Genomic DNA, 17,930 nt, shown 5'->3' with positions numbered 1-17,930 from the left:
GAATACTTTATTAAATCCGGACCCGTCTGTCGCGAATGAAAAGAGCAGAGATCCCTCTGTGAAAGCAAGACCGTAAAAGGACGAGGTCGACGGCAAATCGTCCTTCTCGTTACTTAGAACGCGGGTTGATGACCGCAGAATGGAGGAGCAGACGAAGGTGAGAAGCTCCGGCATCATGGTTACTTCGTTAACCCTTTGCGCATAGTCCAGCTTCCCTGCATTCAGCCGCGCCGTAACGAAATTTGGCGCGGTCGTCGTCGAAGGTGGAAATAGACACGGGCGGTAGAGACGCGCGGCATAGACGTAAGAGACCTTGTTAAAACTGGTGAAGTTTGTTATCGTTTAACAGGCGTTTTGCAAAATTATTTCTATCCTCGACGCTTGTTTTAATGATCAACATACCACGGGACACAGGCTTACATACGACGAATTGCATCCCCGTTGTTGGATTAAATTAGCATGCGTTACACGCGACTTATGCGGAACAAAAGCCGAATCAGGGTTGCCAAACAAAAGACGCAAAGATTTTCAACGCGCCGGTCGTTCTGAAGCGTCCTCGGCTACGCTCCAAGGAAGAGAGCGGCATAGTCGAGGGTTCAGCTCGCTGAAAGGGTGGCTAGTGAGGAAGAGAGAGGCGAGGAGGGAGGAGGGGAGCTTTGCGAGCTTTTATCGCGTCATCCGGCCGGCGTGGCGACGGTGACTGTCGACCGCCTTTTTTTTTTTCGAGTGTACTTCAGCGCATATTTTCACGTTTTCAACACCGTTGCGCGTAACTTCTGTCCCTCCTTCCGCTCCACCGGCACTCCGTCCTTTGCCTTCGATCCGTCATATCGCCTGCCTTGCTTACTCGCTCGCTCGCTCTCTCGTCGCCCTGTCGACAGCGCGGGGTTGCGCCGAGGCCTTCGCAACGAAGGACAGAGAGGTGCGCGCGCGATCGCGACTGCTGTAGGGAAACCGGGGGAACCAGACCAGCTGCAATACCGCGATACACAAACTTATTGGCGAAACTCGCGAAACTTGCGCGAGGCTTTTGGAATTCCAAGATGGCGCGTATATCCGCATAGCGGATTAACCTGAGAATACCTTTGGTAGATCGAAAGACAGGGGGGACGAGATGAAGGGAGAGCAGGAGAGAAAGGGAGATGCTTGAGGATGCTCACAGATGAAAAATAAAATGCTTACGAAAATTCATAACACGCGGTACAATTTCAGTATTGTGCGGTGCTCGCAATATTAACGGATGCGATTATGATAAAAAGTATTCTTTGCTGTTTTCAAAAATGTTTGAAATAATTTAGCAACCATATAGAAATTATTTTATAAAAAAGAATATAGTGAAAAATTCGGAAAATTGTACATTAATTTCTTTTATCTTGCGCTTTGTACAGGAAACATTTTATAAATTTAAATCCAATATTTTTTCTATTATATCTACAAGAATATTTACTTCTTTAATTCTATAAATAGTTATAGTAAATAGATCAACTAATTTAGCTTAATCTTTCTCTCTCTTTCTCTCTTTCTCTCTCTCTCTCTCTCTCTCTCTCTCTCTCTCTCTCTCTTTCTCTCTCTATTTCTCTTTCTCTACCTCTATTGTAATCGTACTGCATGAGAAGCAACTGCGCTGGAGCAAAGCAACGGATTTCCTCGCTGAAATTCGTTCGGAGAGTTGTTCCACTCGTAAATGGCATTGCTTAATTAGGTCGACCGTGTGACAATTCGGTGCAATGGGATTCGAGCTCGACAACGATAATGGATCGTATTAATTATAAATGTCGCGCCGACATAAATATTCACAAAACAAGCAAGTATTTTTGTATTTCCCGCCCGGTCGTCCAGTATAAAATACAAATTAAACACTGCTTTATTATTAATATCTCGACGTTGCACAATAAGCTTAACGACAATTAGGTACGCGGATTGAATTGCGTTATAATATTTTTATATCATATTTTTGAAGAAAAATAATATTTTTTTCCTTGTTGCGTTACGATTTCAATTTCGCTTTATATTCCATTTGAAAGTAATTAAACGCAAATTGACTTACACAATTTTTTTTTCCATTAAGTTTTAGTTAATCTCGTTACCTTTTGCCGCTCAATAATCGATCGATTTTTTCGATGAAAGAAATTGCGAATTTGAGATTCACGGCGTTCACTCCGGGTCGCGCTCTGTTCAAGGTCTCCTCGGAAAGATGACGATAAAGAAGCCGCTCAGTTCGCAACTTATCGTTCGTATAGCTGCGAGCTACTTGTTACGAACAGTCGCTTATGAGAGACGACGGAAGTGGGGAGAAAGGGCGATGGACGGTGCAGGAAACGCGGACGGGTTCTGCGGGGAGGAGATAGAGAAAACGGAAAAGTCTCTCGGGAGAGAGACGTATAGCGCGCGCTGACGATCGTAAATTCGTCGCGGAAAACGACCGGGAGAAAAAAAAAGAGTGGACACGACGTGTCCCACCGTCGTCGATATTCGCATTTCCTTAACCGATCGTTGTAACAGCGGCGACGCGGTAGAGGCACGCAATCGGCACGCAAATCGATCTCTTTATTTGTAGCGGCCGTTAAACGAGTGCTGTAAGTGACAGTTTTGCTAATACGATGAAAGAGGCAAAGAGAAAAGCCGGACACGCGGCATTTATTATTAAATACAATACAACGTTGCGGAATAATGACTGTTTCTCTTTGACGGTGTCAAATTTGCAACAACAAAAAAAATTATTTTCCGTGTGATGTTAGAGAAAGCGAATTATTATATTTTAATTGAAATCAAATTGTTTAATAACAATATTTCATTATTTATTTGTATACTAAAGTCATCTACTAAAGTCGCGATAAAATCTTGCGAGGCAATAGTGAGAAACAGCTTTCCGAGAAACAGTTAATGTATTAAAACGAATAATGTTACGAAGGTTCCAATTTAATCGGACAGCACGAACGGTAATGCCGAACCGTCGTCAAGTTGATTGCGCCGATTCCGTGCCATAACGACTTTATCCCGTCTAAGGTTCGTGAAAAGCTCCTTGGCTCGTTGATGGCCGTATACGTCACTCTCCTCCGGCCTGTGTTCTCGGATACGTCAAGCGAGGAGGGCGACCTAACCGCCAGAAAATAGGAAGTCGTTTCCTTTCTCGGCTGGGGGGGGGGGGGAGAGGCTTCTCTTGCCCCGCTCGGTGCCGTTTGTTGATCTTGTCTTTAACCCTCGCACATTCGCGTACCTTGAGCGAGATGCTAGGAATCCCTTCGGAGCTACGGGGTTGCGATTATGGAGTCGACGGAAATGGATTTGCTAGGCCCAGATGAAAAGCTGCCGGCAAAGTGATCGAGCTTTCTCGTGATCTCGCAGGTCGAGTTTCCTTCCGCCGTGAGATCTCGCGGGGCTTGACGGATCTCGGAAAATGCGTTCTGTCACTTATTTCATATCGCTGTAACGCCGTGCACACAAAGAGCGGCCACATCGCGAATACTGTAATTTTGCCAGGCGCAATTGTACGTTCTGTAGATACGGTTAATTGCGGTCTCTAAGATAAAATGCTGCAAGATGCATGGTTACTTTCAACACGGAACTCGAAAGAATTAAGCAGTCGTTAGCGAGGGCGGGAGTAGGCGATTAACTGCTTTTAGCAACAACGAGATACAAACTATGTTTTCACCGTGTTTTTTTCTCGGCATGCTATTTTCAGTCTCTCCCGGCGTATAAAATGTATAATAAAGGCGTTCGATGGACATTCAACTTTGTGCAATATTCTCTTGAGAAGAGAGAGCTCTCTCCTCTCTTCCACTTTGATAGAAAAAACGAATAAAATTTTCCGGCATGTTAATGAGTTCGCCTCACCGTCGACGTTTTAATTTAATATTAGCTGTTTTCTCTCGATTTTTATACCAGCGCCCGCTTTTTTTCTGCGCGCCGCGGCGCTTAATTCTGTTTCCTCAAATACAACGATGATAATCTCAAGGCGTGTGGAAATTTAATCGCGCGGTCCTTGCGGACATTGGGTAATTGCTGTGTGCTCGCTTTTTATGCGGGATAAATGCGATTGAGGGATCCTCTTTCGCGAAACCGCCGTTATATCCTCGAGTTAAATCTTTAATCAAAGTCGCAAAGACGTCGACGGCGGCGACGGCGTCGTCTTCTTTTCCGCTGAAGCCCATATTCACGAAGGGGGATTCAAAGCTTCGTTCCTTCGAGGCTTTCGGTGAGCTCGAAGGAAATGGGTTTGCTAACCCACGCCGGCAAGACGTCTGCGGCGACTGAATACAAGCTTCGTACGTATTATATAGATATATATACGAAATGATCGAGTTCCTTTGCGGCTTCTGGGATTCCTTTCCCCCAGACGGGTGTCGAGTTCACCCGTCCATCCGGGCGCTCCCAGAAACTTACCTCGCATCATTCACGATCGTGGGAGGACAAGGAAAGTTGGTTTTGCCGCGAGAAAGCGTGCCAAAAACTCCGCGACACGCGTCGCGCCGCTCGAGTTTAATCCGCGATCGACAGCCCGCGACGAGCGGGCTTTTCTCTCATCATTGTTCTCGCGCACGTAGAGATACGCCATTTTCCTGCAATGAAATTTTCACGTTTGCAATATCAATTTATCCTCTTTACTGCGTGCTGCCGTTAGAACGTATCGTAACAATATTACCATACTCTCAAATCTAGTTACATTGCGATCGATATAAATTGCCTGTTGAAAATATAAGAATCTAATTTATATGTAAAACATATTTATAAAGCACAATGTTCAAATATATTTATCGTTATATGAATGTTGATAAGAGCGAATTATATGTTTAAAATTTTTTGCACCGTGTCTAGTACTAAATATTATATTGCATTTTGTTTATAACGCATTTTATTACAAACGTAATATTATAATCGGTTTCACAACCGATTTTATAATGTGATAACGACGAAATTTTTCAAGCATAACCGTTTTGTGCAGATTTATGTCGCACAGAAAGACATTTTTATTATATTATACGTTGAAGAGCCTTTTGCAGCATGTTCATTACAACTTATATGAGAGAAATTTAGAAGCTATTTCCATTTTAATTTATTCTCCTTAACTTATCTTTATTGCATTACATAGCGTGAAATTTGATATAAAATGGGGGATTCTTTGCGAAATACAGCAAAGTAAGGTTTATAATATAATAATATCTCAAAATATATCTTTCGTATTTTACGTACACGATTCGCAAATGCGTCTTCCTAATCGAAATTAATGTATGCTGAGAAAGAGCTAAAGAGAGAAAAGTGCAGGTTACATCGTTCTACGAAAATTCCGTTCATTAATTTTACCGTTTTTCTTAGAACGGCGCGAAGATTCGTCGTGCTTTTATGGAAAATTTTCGTAAAGCCAGATGTTCCGAGATGCAGAGAATGTAACGTCGACGTCGCTCTCCGCCGCGTAAGGACGGAATTGCATAATCTAATCTGAACCATTGAACGATTTTGCGCGTTGACTCCGAATTCATCCATAAAACGGCGCGGAGTCGACTATAGCGTGTAACTTTTTTTTCATCTTTTACTCCAGTGTGTATATACAGCTCCGAAGAGGGAATGGAGGAGAGAGCGAGAAAGAGAATATGCCGCACGCGCGTGCTCCTTTATCCGGTAAACTCGAAGTATGCTTGTTATTAAAACGGTATACACCCGGTTCGACGACATGCTCGAGCGTCGACGATGGCTCGTAACTCGACGACGATCTTTTCGGCAAAATCGTAGAAGCGCGATGAAATTCCTCAGCCGTGTACAGTTGACGCAGTATTTTAAATTAAAAATCGCCGTCGCTGTTTTATGGGCGAACAGGAGTTTTTTTTTTTTTTTTAATCGAAAATACGAGGCGACTGCAGTTACGACAAAATGCATCGTCGGTGGGACGCGACGCGCCGGCCGCTGCTTGTTTCAGCGAAACGTGAGTTTTCCTTCGCTGCAAGTCTACACTACTGCCAGGTCGTTATTTCGTGCCTCGTTTCGAGGATAAGAAAAGGGAGGCGGGAGAAGAGGGAGAGAGAAGGGAGAGAGAGAGAGAGAGAGAGAGAGAGCGAGCGAGAGAGAAAAAAAAAATCAAGTGACTTGTGCAAAAACGAGCCGCTTGCCATTTTACCGCGCCGCGCCGAGAAAAAGGAGTTTGCAACGAGTTGCCGGCACCGCTTTCCCGTATCTTTACGGCCACGCCGGGGGTCGGCAATCGAATTTAGGGGTAGAAAGCGAACGCCGGCGAACGTGCGAGGGATTGCGTCCGAGAGGGCCGGCCCTTCCACAGAGAGCGAAGAAGTGCAGGGAGCTACCGTGTGAAGGGACAATTTTCTCTCTTAACGGGGAGGGATTTTCTTGACCACCCTGTATAAGCACTCGTGTGATATATATATACACGAAGCGACGTGCCGCACGCACACAGGCTAAGCGACAAAATACGGAGCATGCGCTCGAGCGCCCACGAGTGTACGACCGTGGCTTTCGGATTCAGTTTAACCCCCGGCCTCAGCAGGGGTAGAACGCGTTTCAGCACCGTCCAGCAACGTGGATTCGTCGTATTCGCACGGCATTCGTTCGTCCCGGCGAAGCTCGCTTCTCCCTTCGTCATCTCTCTCTTTCTCTCTGCCTATTGCTCCGTTGTCCCGTCACAGAGTGGCGTGGAGTAGAACGAGTCAATGACGAGTCAGGCGCAACGCCCGAGTAGATATTCGTGTGTCTGGTCGAACAGTCGACGCGATGAGAGCCTAAGCGCTTAGAACGGGGAACTGGTAACTTCGCGACTTATCGGCATCGCACGTCGTCGTATGTCGTCCTGCGACGACGTGATTTCGCGAGTGAACGTTTCCCGGCCGGCCGGCCAGAGGCGGCCCAAAGTTATCCCGCGTCTCGACGAGACAGAGTCAGCGCGTCAGCGTGAGACGGAGTGAGATAAAAGGCAGTTATTTCCGCGTCTGCTATTGCTGGTGCTGGTTGATAGCAATAATAATAATAGTAGTAGTGGGTTCTGTCGGTGGTGGTTAGTAGTGGTGGCACACGTGAACACTCGACGACGACGACGACGACGACGACGTATACAGCGTGGAAAAATGCGGTGAACCACCATTCTCCCCGCGCTGTCCCGCCGCGCGCTACGAAGCATTCCTCAAGCAGCTCACCCATTCAGGTGAGTGCGAGAGATATTCCTTTTTCCGCACCCTTCTCAACGCTCCGTGAGAGCATTTTTCTTCTTGTACCCGGGACGCGGCAATAATTGCATACCGAGATGACGTCGCTTCGACGAACACGCGACGATGCCCCCGATCAGCCAAAATTCAACTCTCATCGCACATTCAGCGATAAATGTTACTATACGTGATTTTGGTATAATATATGTTTGATATAATTTATACAGAAAGAAAAACTCGTGCTGGAACGACACCGCATTTGACGTTAAATGCGCTTTGGGAATATTTTTAAATTGCGCGTACAATAGTTTTTATGTAAGCAATTAAATTGAAACGAATTTTAATATTCATTAACAAATATTATAAAATGTGATGTTTAATATATAATGTAAGTTTAACATTGGTTTAACTGGTGCTCATACATTTGCAGTGTTTGACTCGCGCAATGTTTGTAAATGATACAGCTTTCAATTGAGGCGCCACGTGTGGCATTTCGCCGTGATCGTTTTTCGCGCAAAAATAATCGTTATCGATGCGACACACTATAACACGATCACCGTTCTTAGGGCACGTTTATAGACGCGATATAAAAATAGATATAAAAATACGTTGAGCACATCAATGGTTAGCGGACGTTGTAACGATCGATTTTGTCGAGGCGTGACTGTCGATTCAGGTCGTTGCGCGAGTATAGTATTTTTAACGACGGTACAATGAACTCTCGAGCTCATAATGCACGAGGACCGCGATTAAAAGCCGGATTTCTCTGTACACGGTCATACAAAACCGTGCACAGTTACTTTCTAACTCGTGAATGAGGTCCGTTCGCGCGTTCAACGTACAATCCGATTACATTTGAAGCCCAGGCGACGATCGATCGAGAACGACGATAATCTAAGCTTTTAGCTCGGCGGGAGAGACTTTTCTCGTGAACGTCAAAAACGATTGTATCAAAAATTTAAGTTGTAACTTCTCTCCGCTGATCCGAAGATTTAACTTCGAGCGTACTATTGTGTTTGTGCAGATCGTAGCGTCAATCGAGTACCTATTTAAAGTGATCCCTTCTTAGATACTTTACATATGGATGACAAGACGATCGTTTGGGTGTGTGTGTGTGGATTCGCAATAATTTATTGCGGATATCTTTAGCGAACGGGGAGCATGGCATTTGATATTCCAATGAGCCGGTGCTTACGCCACATTGCCGTTATCGTGTAATTTTATCGCGTAACCCCGAAGCACAGAATCTTTTAGTTGTTATCTCCCTACGGCGGATTTTGTTATCTGTCCTTAAGTACTTTAGATTAAGGATTTTATTTTTTTCTCCATTCTCCGTGGAAGATAATGGTAATCGTACCAGCTTTCTGAGACAATTTCTACGATATGTATCTATATGATATACGGATATGTTGGTTCTAAGAAATTCCTCTGCATGCAAATGCCGTACACACATGCGAAAGATACAGAGACCCACTAATATGCAGAGAGACAAGATTCTCAAAGCGTACACTGCATGTATCTTTATCTCCTTTATTCCGAATCCGACTCTGATAAATTTGCGTAAAGCTTAAGCTATCTTCGTTTAATATTTATTACCAAGCGTCGAAATTCGAGATTACGTTTCTGTACCCGAAATACCGAATTCCGTTTATGCATTCAAACATGTGCAACATCTTCTTGAAGATAATACACTTTGATGTTGTGATAGAATCATACATAAATGGAATCATACATAATTCTCAAGATAACATATCGGTATAAACTGAAAGGGATGAGAATTAAGAATTAAGATGATAATGCAAAACGCACAGTATAAATATTATTTCTTAATGGAACAACATCTGGAATAATTACTTTTATTAAAGAAAACAATTTTACTCGCGCTTAATTGTATTTAGCTCGCCTTTAAAAGACATTATTCGTATTACTCTTATTCTTTAAATCCCCCAATTTAACTTTTGCAACTTTAACTCCGCGCTAATGCCGCCCCGCGTGCTCAGATGGGGGGGGGGATAGCTCGTTATGGCAGAAGATTAAAGCACATGTGTATACGTACACGGTACAAATAACTGATCGTCAGTGGAGCATTTACGTTTCCGCACCTAATTATGCTTCCCGCTTGCCTTGAGTAGCAGCTTACGAATATTCGAGGTATTAGCAAAGATTACGGAGGTGAGGTACGAGTTTGATCCACGAAAGTACGCACAGTACACTCGTCTCCTGCCGCGTGTACTGGGCGAACAAAGTACCAGGTGTACCGAGAATCCTCCGGCAATAAGTTACGAAACTTTACTTCTCTGATCCCCCCGGCGGTTTTCCACGGATACGGCTATTTCAGTACTTGTCTAACCTCCTTCGTTTCAAATGAAGGGGAACGTCATATTTCTATATATCCTTCCGTGATACGATAATGTTTTTCAATCCGAAATCAAATTTGAAATATGCTATGAGAAAAAAATCTGTCAGGAATTTCATCGCGATTCAAATTAATTCAATTTTTTAGTTTTATATATATATATGTATATATATATAGTATATATATATATATATATTTAGTATCTTTATTTATAATTATGATAATATTAAATTGTATCAAAAAGTACCTTAATATGTTAAGAATTATATTTGAAGCGTGTCTAAAAAATTAGGACGTCTTTTAAACATTAGGAATGGAAATAAAAAGTGCTATAATAAACTGTAGTCTATGCATAAAAAATATATTAAGGACTCGTTGTCCTTGTTTATGCTTACCCGGTTTGTAATTATCATATTTATCAGAAGCAATGTCCACTAATTGCCTTCAGGCGTGAGATTTCGCCTCAGGAAATTACGGCTTGACTGGCTGAGGCCGTTATTATGTTTCGAATGCGTTGTATTTGATAGGATTACCAATCGCTTTGATACATCGGATTATACATAATCTTGCTTTGCGCAGATCGATTGTGTCGTTTAAAGGTATAATAACATCAGGAAATATATTTTACATCCCGATTTTGCGTTCAGAATCGTAACGATAAAAGAAAGTGGGTAGTTTGTCGGTGTATTAGAATATGGAACGGTGCGACGAGGTATTTTTGATTCAACGCCTCAAGAGTACACGATTGATTTCGGATAATGGCCGTATACGAGAATTACTCGAGAGAAAACGAGTAGATGTCATTCATGTTCGTTTTATTTCATTGTAGGATTCGCGTGCATGTAGGCAGTATTTCCTCTCGTATCATCGACGACATTGATATCGATTGTGGATCCCACCCACGCGTTCGGTTCTTCTTCGATTACTGTCCGATACTCGGCGGAATAAATAAAAACGTGCAATTTAAGGTCCAGTGTCTGCTCTTGCAGATAACGAATTTATTTATATTTGTGGTAAAGATATTACTGAAATTCGAGGACGATTTTGTCATTATTGGAAAGTTATATGATTTTCGACATTATCCTTCCTGTATTTCCTATGTATTTGATTTCGTACCTTAATTCAACAATATCTTTGTTACCAAATACGAATTTTATTATAGTATAACTGTTAAAGCAATATTATATTCGCCCATACTGCTGTTCAGCTAGCCAGCTACTACCTGCTTATCAATTCCCTCAAAACGTAACCCGAAATTCCAATAATTTCAATTAAACGGATAATTTTCGAAATTGCTGGTATTCCGGATAATTTAAACTTAATAGTAAGATCTGGAATTATCCAAGATTTATTGATTAAATATACCAGCTTGGACTGCGCAACGATGTGGAAAATACGTGGAAAATTGATTAAAATATCTTACTATATTTTCCTATTGGTAAAAATATCTTACTATATCTTTCATAGTTCTCAAAGGAATATGGTATTACTTCAGAATACGTGGCTTCTAACTTTTTTTTTATTTTTAACCCTTCCGTCTTTTTTTAGTATTCTATTACTGACGGCGCTCTTTTAAAGGGCAATCTTGTTAAATGTCGCACGGATTAGTAACGCACATGTAGTCTCTCATACGCTTCACACGCTAACTTCGCTCTCTGATGACATTAATCTCATCGACGCGGTGGTGATTATATCTGGCGATTACGATCGATGAACATATTCGTCATGGCGGCTTAAGTGCGCCCGGTGTCAGTTAGTCGTCATTTAATTCTCGCTTTAAACGCTTTTATTTCGAGTTACAGTTCCGTTTGCGCGGAATATTGATTAATCTGTATTTATAGTCGCTATTATTTATAGCTGTTTATTTTTAACCGTAATGTCGTGCGATTTTCTCCGTTTTACCTGCGGCACTGTCGTCGTACGGAGCAAAAATACATAGCCGGAAGGTACACTTACGCGATGTACACTTGAACTTTGATGCAACGTGTATATGAACATTGTTACGCGCTTGCTCGCTATGTCGCTAGAATAAAAGAGTACGAAAAATACGAAAGGTGAAAGGAAAACACTTTTTCGATGCACATATCGATTTGCACTTTCAACAGATAATAAATATTGTGCGAAGCTGAGTCTTTAATATCTCTGTGCTCGCTCGCGTTATATGTATATTTGTCTTTAATGATCTGTCTCTCTCTCTCGTTCCTGACGTCTGCTTACGACGCTTAAGACATTGAATTGAATCGGTCGGAGCTATATAATCGATAAATCGAAGCAGCATTTAGCACGCCAAACTCCTACATCCTCAGCTCAAGTTTCGATCGTTAACGGCGTTTTACGGCATTTAACAAATGCCGGGGGCGCCGAACTGCGAGACACGGTGACGTCGATGGTGCGGGTGCGACATTAATCTCATCGACAGGACGTTGAGGGTGATTATGGATGGTGGAGAGGCTCGTTCAGCGTCCCAATGGTGCGCAGGATGGCAACGTTATACGCCGCTTCGCCGGAGGGATTCGCGGCGCGGACGATAGCGTTTGCGGGCGGGACTGCGGCTCTCGACGGAGGGAACGAACCGTGCTATGGCATTCCGAAAGCGAGAGAGAGAGAGAGAGGGAGGGAGGGAGGGAGAGGGAAATGCAGGAGAGAGAACGCGAGAGAGCGAACGTGCGTACGTGTGCGTTCCGCACGTTGCGCTCGCACGCATGGCTCTCAGCACACCGCAAATAGTTTCGGGAATCTCTAGCATGTGTTGCGAACGCGGTGATATGATTTAGGAATCGCTTCCTGCACGGGCCATATCCAGATCCTGCCTGGGATTTGCCTGCCACGCAGCGGGCGTTACGTCCCTACGAAATGGTCCTCCGAAACGGCGCCATAGCGCCACTGACGCCGCGTTCCGATGGCGTTACTCCGTGGCACGATAGCGCTGGCTAAGATTTACCGAGCTTACGTGACCTTCCGTCCGCGAAATTAGGCCGATTCATCATATCTCGACTGAATGCCGAGAGAGAGAGAGAGAGAGAGAGAGAGAGAGAAAGAGAGAGATAGAGAAAGAGAGAGATAGAGAAGTAGGAGAGAAGAGAGAAGGGAGGAATTGAGAGAACCGCCTCTGCTCTATTCAGAGAGCTGCGATCGGTTGCGTTGACGTCTCTCACCGCAAGGCGTATTCTGCCCACGGGACATATCGATCATCTCATGATATATCACCTCCTCGCCACGAACGCCATGGTGCCCTGCTCGTGATCGCCTCGGCGTCTGAAGGAGGGCCTGAACGTCAGACGCAATCGGCCCAATTATCATACGCGATAGGTTGGCGATAGGCCGCCTTGACCGTAACGTTTTGCCTTCTTGTTATCGGCGTGAAGATCAGATCAAATGATATTTCTCGTTTTGCGATGATATATATATATATATATATATATAACGCACTCTGATAATCTCGTTTTTACTAATTGGAAAGGGAACGCATTAACGATGCAACGTTGAGACAAAATGTAGACATATTTATACATCATATGTCAGAAATGTGATATACTCGTGGATATTTGACATTCCATAAAATGCGCAAACAGGTAATGCGAGAGACTTTTCACAGGAAAAAGCTAATAAAAGGTAATTGTTTTCCGCACGTCACTGAGATTTTTTATGTGTTTAACGTCACATATTTTTAGTTATATCGGACAGTTTTTTTGAAACTAGATTAAGCGAATAATCTTTACGCTGAATCGATCAATTAATTGACTTTGGCGCGGATGAAATCGTCACATTAAGTGCCGATTTCAATCAATTCAAAACAGTTCGACTATTTTTGGAGCGAGGCGATAAGTCGCGTTCAAACGGATTTCATCTCTTAAGAGGAATCAGTTTTTGCATCGATCGAAAGGATATATCGAAAAATCGGTTTACATCGATTGATCAAAATAAATTAATTTGAATGTGATAATTCGCGCATAAAAAGTTGCATACACACAAATTCTCACGCCAAACTTCGCTCGAGTATAATGTTATTATTCCATTTGCACGATTTTACCAAATGATTAGCGAACGAGCTGGAGCCGTGTGCCTGTACGTGCGCGTTAATTTCATTATCCGCGCTCTATGTTAAACTTTCGCGATGAGGACGCAATTGGTTTATATCGCATTCTCCATCATTCAAGCCCTGCATTTTATTCCTTTGTTGCGTGCCGTACGATGGCTGTCGGCGAATACTCATGGAAATTTTCTGCGCGTTAGTCGCGCCGCAATGAAGTGCTATAAAAAACAGATTTTTGCTTGTCCGAGCGTAAATACTGGTTGAATATTCGCTATGAAATGTCCGTTCTTTCTGCCGCAAAAAAAAAACGAGAGAGAGAGAAAATTTACGAAATAAATAAACAACAGCTCTTTTTGATAATTATTGGGAGATATTAGATATTTGTGCTAAATTTCTGCATATAATTCACATAATCCATCTTTGCGATTGCACGCGATGATGACGGTAACGATGGGTTCGCTCGCATTTATGTACGACTCGACATGTACATTATATTGTCGACTCTACTCGTACCTAAAAACGGATGTATTGTTGCACCGGGCACATTTATGCAACCCAATTTCGTGCGAAACGCCAAGCGGTCGGAAACGATCGATAGTCCGGGTAGAAGTAATATCAAAAATGACACGTTCATGCAGACGAATGAAAGATGGATATTTTACAAACGCTCTCTCTCGATCCTCACCTCGTTCGGTTTTTTTTTTTCCCTGGCAGGTGCCCCAATACCGTGAAATCCCTTTTTCCCGTGCCCATCGTTCGCATTTCGCTTTTGCTTTTCTTTCGTGCCGTCCGATGCTTCAGCCTTCTCCCAGGTTACTCTTTTCTCCATCCCTACCTTTAACGGTCGGTGAATTTTTCAACGTGCACCTGTTTCGTCGGTCGCATTCGTCGGATTGCCTAGGGGGATACACGGAAGGGCTTAAGGACCATCACTTCTTCCTTTTTCTTTCTCTTCCTCGTTATCCGTCGTTTTTTTCTATTTTCATGGATATATTTGTTCAGAGATTTCTCCCAAAAATATATTCATTGTTATTATATTGCATCGCTTGCTTGGTACTATAAATTATTTGAGATGTAAGATAAGAGATACATATATATAGTTAAAGATATTAAGGAAACATACGCCGTTCTAGATGAATAATTTATTTACCGCTTCTATAATTAATAAGTAACAAGGAGATACCTTATCGCACCTTAATGATCATTCAGGGCAGTCTAATTTTTCTTCTTAACGCGATCACAAGTAGGATACATGGCCGATCGATTGCTTTAATCTCCGAACTTAATCGCACACGATTAAAATGCTGTATAGTCTCGAAAATTGTGTGATAAGGCTGAAGCAGCGTGGCGCGGCGCGGCGAGGTCTCGCGTGGATCTCGACGTTTCGGGACAGGCTTCGTCGTCGACAAAACGAGCCCGAAGCGGCCGTGACGTACATTCACGGAGCGTGAAGTTACGATAAACGGCCGCGATGTTGGGACAAGGCGGATAAGAGGCAGCAGTCGCGGCGGCGGGCGGGTGACTCGGTTTTTGCGGCAGTGAGCGTTGCACGAAATAGCGTCGGCAACGAGCGCGCGTCTAGAGGTAGGCAGGAACTCAACCGAGAAATAAGGGCGACCAGAGAGAGAGAGAGAGAGAGAGACGGAGCGAGAGAGAGAGAGAGAGAGAGAGAGAGAGAGAGACGGAGCGAGGCTTATCGCTCGGGGATAAGCTGCTCCCAAAGCGAACGAATAAAATAATACGATACGGAGAGTGCGACGCGGTAACAAGGGATGTGTTTACGAAGAAATTGAAGAGTACGTAAAAAATAACAGCTTTTTTATGTCATATTTGTAATTAACTTTTTCACTTTAAAATTTTCTTTTGTACTGTGGATAATATAATATATTGATAATATATTAAGTTCTAAGAAAGTCAAATAGAAAATTGAATCCGAGCGTTTTGCTGAATTGAAATAAAAGATTTGTCAACTCCAATTAAATTCACAAAAGCTTATTATCATACGAATCGTCAAATATTAATTTACACTTGTCGCAAAGTTATATAGGCTAAATCGGTAAAAATCTTGGTATTTATTGATGCAAACAAAATATAAAAAGTTGTAAAACAGATGTTTCATAAATAAGAGGAAAGTACTTATACAGGAAAGCATTAAAGAAGCGGAAGGAACGCGGGAAGTACGAAAGTGGGTCACACAGACTAAAGTCGATGAGAAGGAAGATAACGTGATAGAACGTGCGAAAGGGAGAGAAAGAGAGAAGGAGAAGGAAAGAGAAAACGGGCAAGGATAACCGGCTAAGATTAACGAGCTAAAGTCCAGAAGAAACGATGGATAGATGGTGCAAGCCGGAAACAGGAAAATATAAACGAACGGAAGAGAGATGAGAAGGAAGTACGAGAGAAGGTACGAAGGGAATGTTAATGACAGAGTACCAGCACAAGAGAGTGACGTCGCGAAGAGAGGTCTGACGCGTTCGTTCCGTGCGTGCCTATGAAGCTCACACATCCTGCAATGTTCGTCTGAAAATGATAGGGTAGATGTACATGGGGTTTAGATTTGATACAGCCACGGTTCTAATTTCGATTTCTCTCTCTCTCTCTCTGTTTCTCCCTCTTTTTCTCTTCTCTTCTGTCTCTCTTTCACTCAGTTGCTCCCCCGTTCTCTCTTGTGATTCACATCGTGATTAGTCGAGAGATCGCCGCGGGCTCGGAAGACGGCAAGAGAGTATAGGCCGCTCGTACTTTGCGCAAAGAGCGTTCGGCAAAAGCGGAATTGGCTTTTGGCCGAGCTGCGACTGACATTTAATCTCGGCAATTTCGCCGCCATCGCCGCCGTTTGCGAATCGGATCAAGTTCGATGCATAACAGTAAATTTTCGTGACAGTATATATCAATTGAAATAGATCTGAGTAATTATTATAGGCTGTATACAATAATTTCTTAAGCGAGAGAGAGAGAGAGAGAGAGAGAGAGAGAAATGCGATTATGTATAAAAATACATATAACTAACGTGATAATGGGAAGGGAAAAGGGAGATAAACAACTTTTATTACGACGTGAAAAATAGAATAATAAATATGTTTTTCATTTGTCTAAAACGATTTCAATCAAGAAATTTTCAAAAATTGATTTAAGGTGATAAATCACGTTTTTAGATGTTATTTTTAGCACGCATTTAGAAATCATTTTATAATACGTGATAGACTATTCCTTGAACTGTTCATAACTGTATGATTGACTCCGATTATATTTTAACAAGATTCTCTACAGTTGTTGTTCATTCTATTGAGTGCTTTAATCAATTATCTAAAAATATTTTTTTTCAGCTCTAGCTTTTGAGTCTCTCAGCGAAAAAATAGAACTCGAGTGTTGCTAACACCGTACGCTCGAATTCACGATAGTTCTCCGCCGCGACGACATTGTGTACCAACCGCGTTAATTGACGTTTGGTGCCGCGCGGGGTAAAACGTACAGGTTATTGGCACATAAACGGCAGAGAGGAGTTAACAAACATGGGAAACCTACAAACTAGATCTCCGCCGGAAGCCTCTCCGACTGTCGTTACTGTCTATTTATGAATATGCAACAGCCGCGAGTTACGCGTTGTTGCGCGCGCTCGCCCCGTGTTCTCGCCAAGGTTTTAGACCGTTCGTATAACGTCATTCGCTTTTCAGCGCATTAATTATCGTCGTCGAACGTCGATAACGAGGGGACGTTATCGCGCCACCCTGAAAAAAGTCCTGCCTCCGTCGTCATAAATCTAAATCAGCGCGACGCCCGACTCCGCAATAAAACTGTCGCAGAGGCGTTATAATTCTGAGTCGCGTATGCATAAGCATAAATAATTCAGAATATTTCACGTTTATGCGACGGGTCGTCCCGCGTAATAAAAGAAGCAGCGCGAGCCTGTGAATTCGTATAGGTGAGCAAACTTCCGGTTTACGCACTTGTATTCCCATTACGCGTATACTCCTCGGACAGGCTACTGTTACTTCGGGATATCGTTTACCGTACCTTGAAACTGTCTCTCGATAAAGTTGTTGCTTTATTCATCAACATTTGATGCCGCGTCGTACGTGCAAAGCGGCTTTGAATCGCGCCCCGTTCGCATTGCTTTAGAATACAAACGTACCGACTTGGAATACCCGATTCATACTGATACTCCTCAGGTAACTGCGGACTACACGCTGTCGAATATCACGGGTATGATATTCGACGTACAATACAGATCGTGTAATTCAAAACTATGTGGTAAAGCTACTCACTGTAAAGTTGAAGTATTTCGTTATACGTTTTAGGATGATACCTACCATTTAATCTCATGTACCGGATGAAAAGAGATTACAATTAACTTTATTTAATAACGTCAGGGTTCGCGGTGTTAATTTAACGTGCT

The 17,930-nt window shown here is 42.9% G+C and overlaps 1 protein-coding gene across 1 annotated transcript in view; it reads left to right on the top strand.

Moving 5' to 3' along the window:
* The first annotated feature begins 6,476 nt into the window (after window positions 1-6,476).
* LOC105452192 (tyrosine-protein phosphatase Lar) overlaps window positions 6,477-17,930 on the top strand; it is a 390,547-nt gene continuing 379,093 nt past the window's right edge. The window contains exon 1 of the mRNA XM_011693088.1: window positions 6,477-7,144. The gene's annotated coding sequence lies outside the window, so the exon portion shown is untranslated. The remainder of the gene's footprint in view (window positions 7,145-17,930) is intronic.

This window comes from Wasmannia auropunctata, unplaced genomic scaffold (genome assembly GCF_000956235.1).
Source record: "Wasmannia auropunctata unplaced genomic scaffold, wasmannia.A_1.0 LD336036.1, whole genome shotgun sequence".
Classification (NCBI taxonomy): Eukaryota; Metazoa; Arthropoda; class Insecta; order Hymenoptera; family Formicidae; genus Wasmannia; species Wasmannia auropunctata.
The sequence above is the reverse complement of the archived record's forward strand: the minus strand, read 5'-3'. Positions and strand labels throughout refer to the sequence as shown.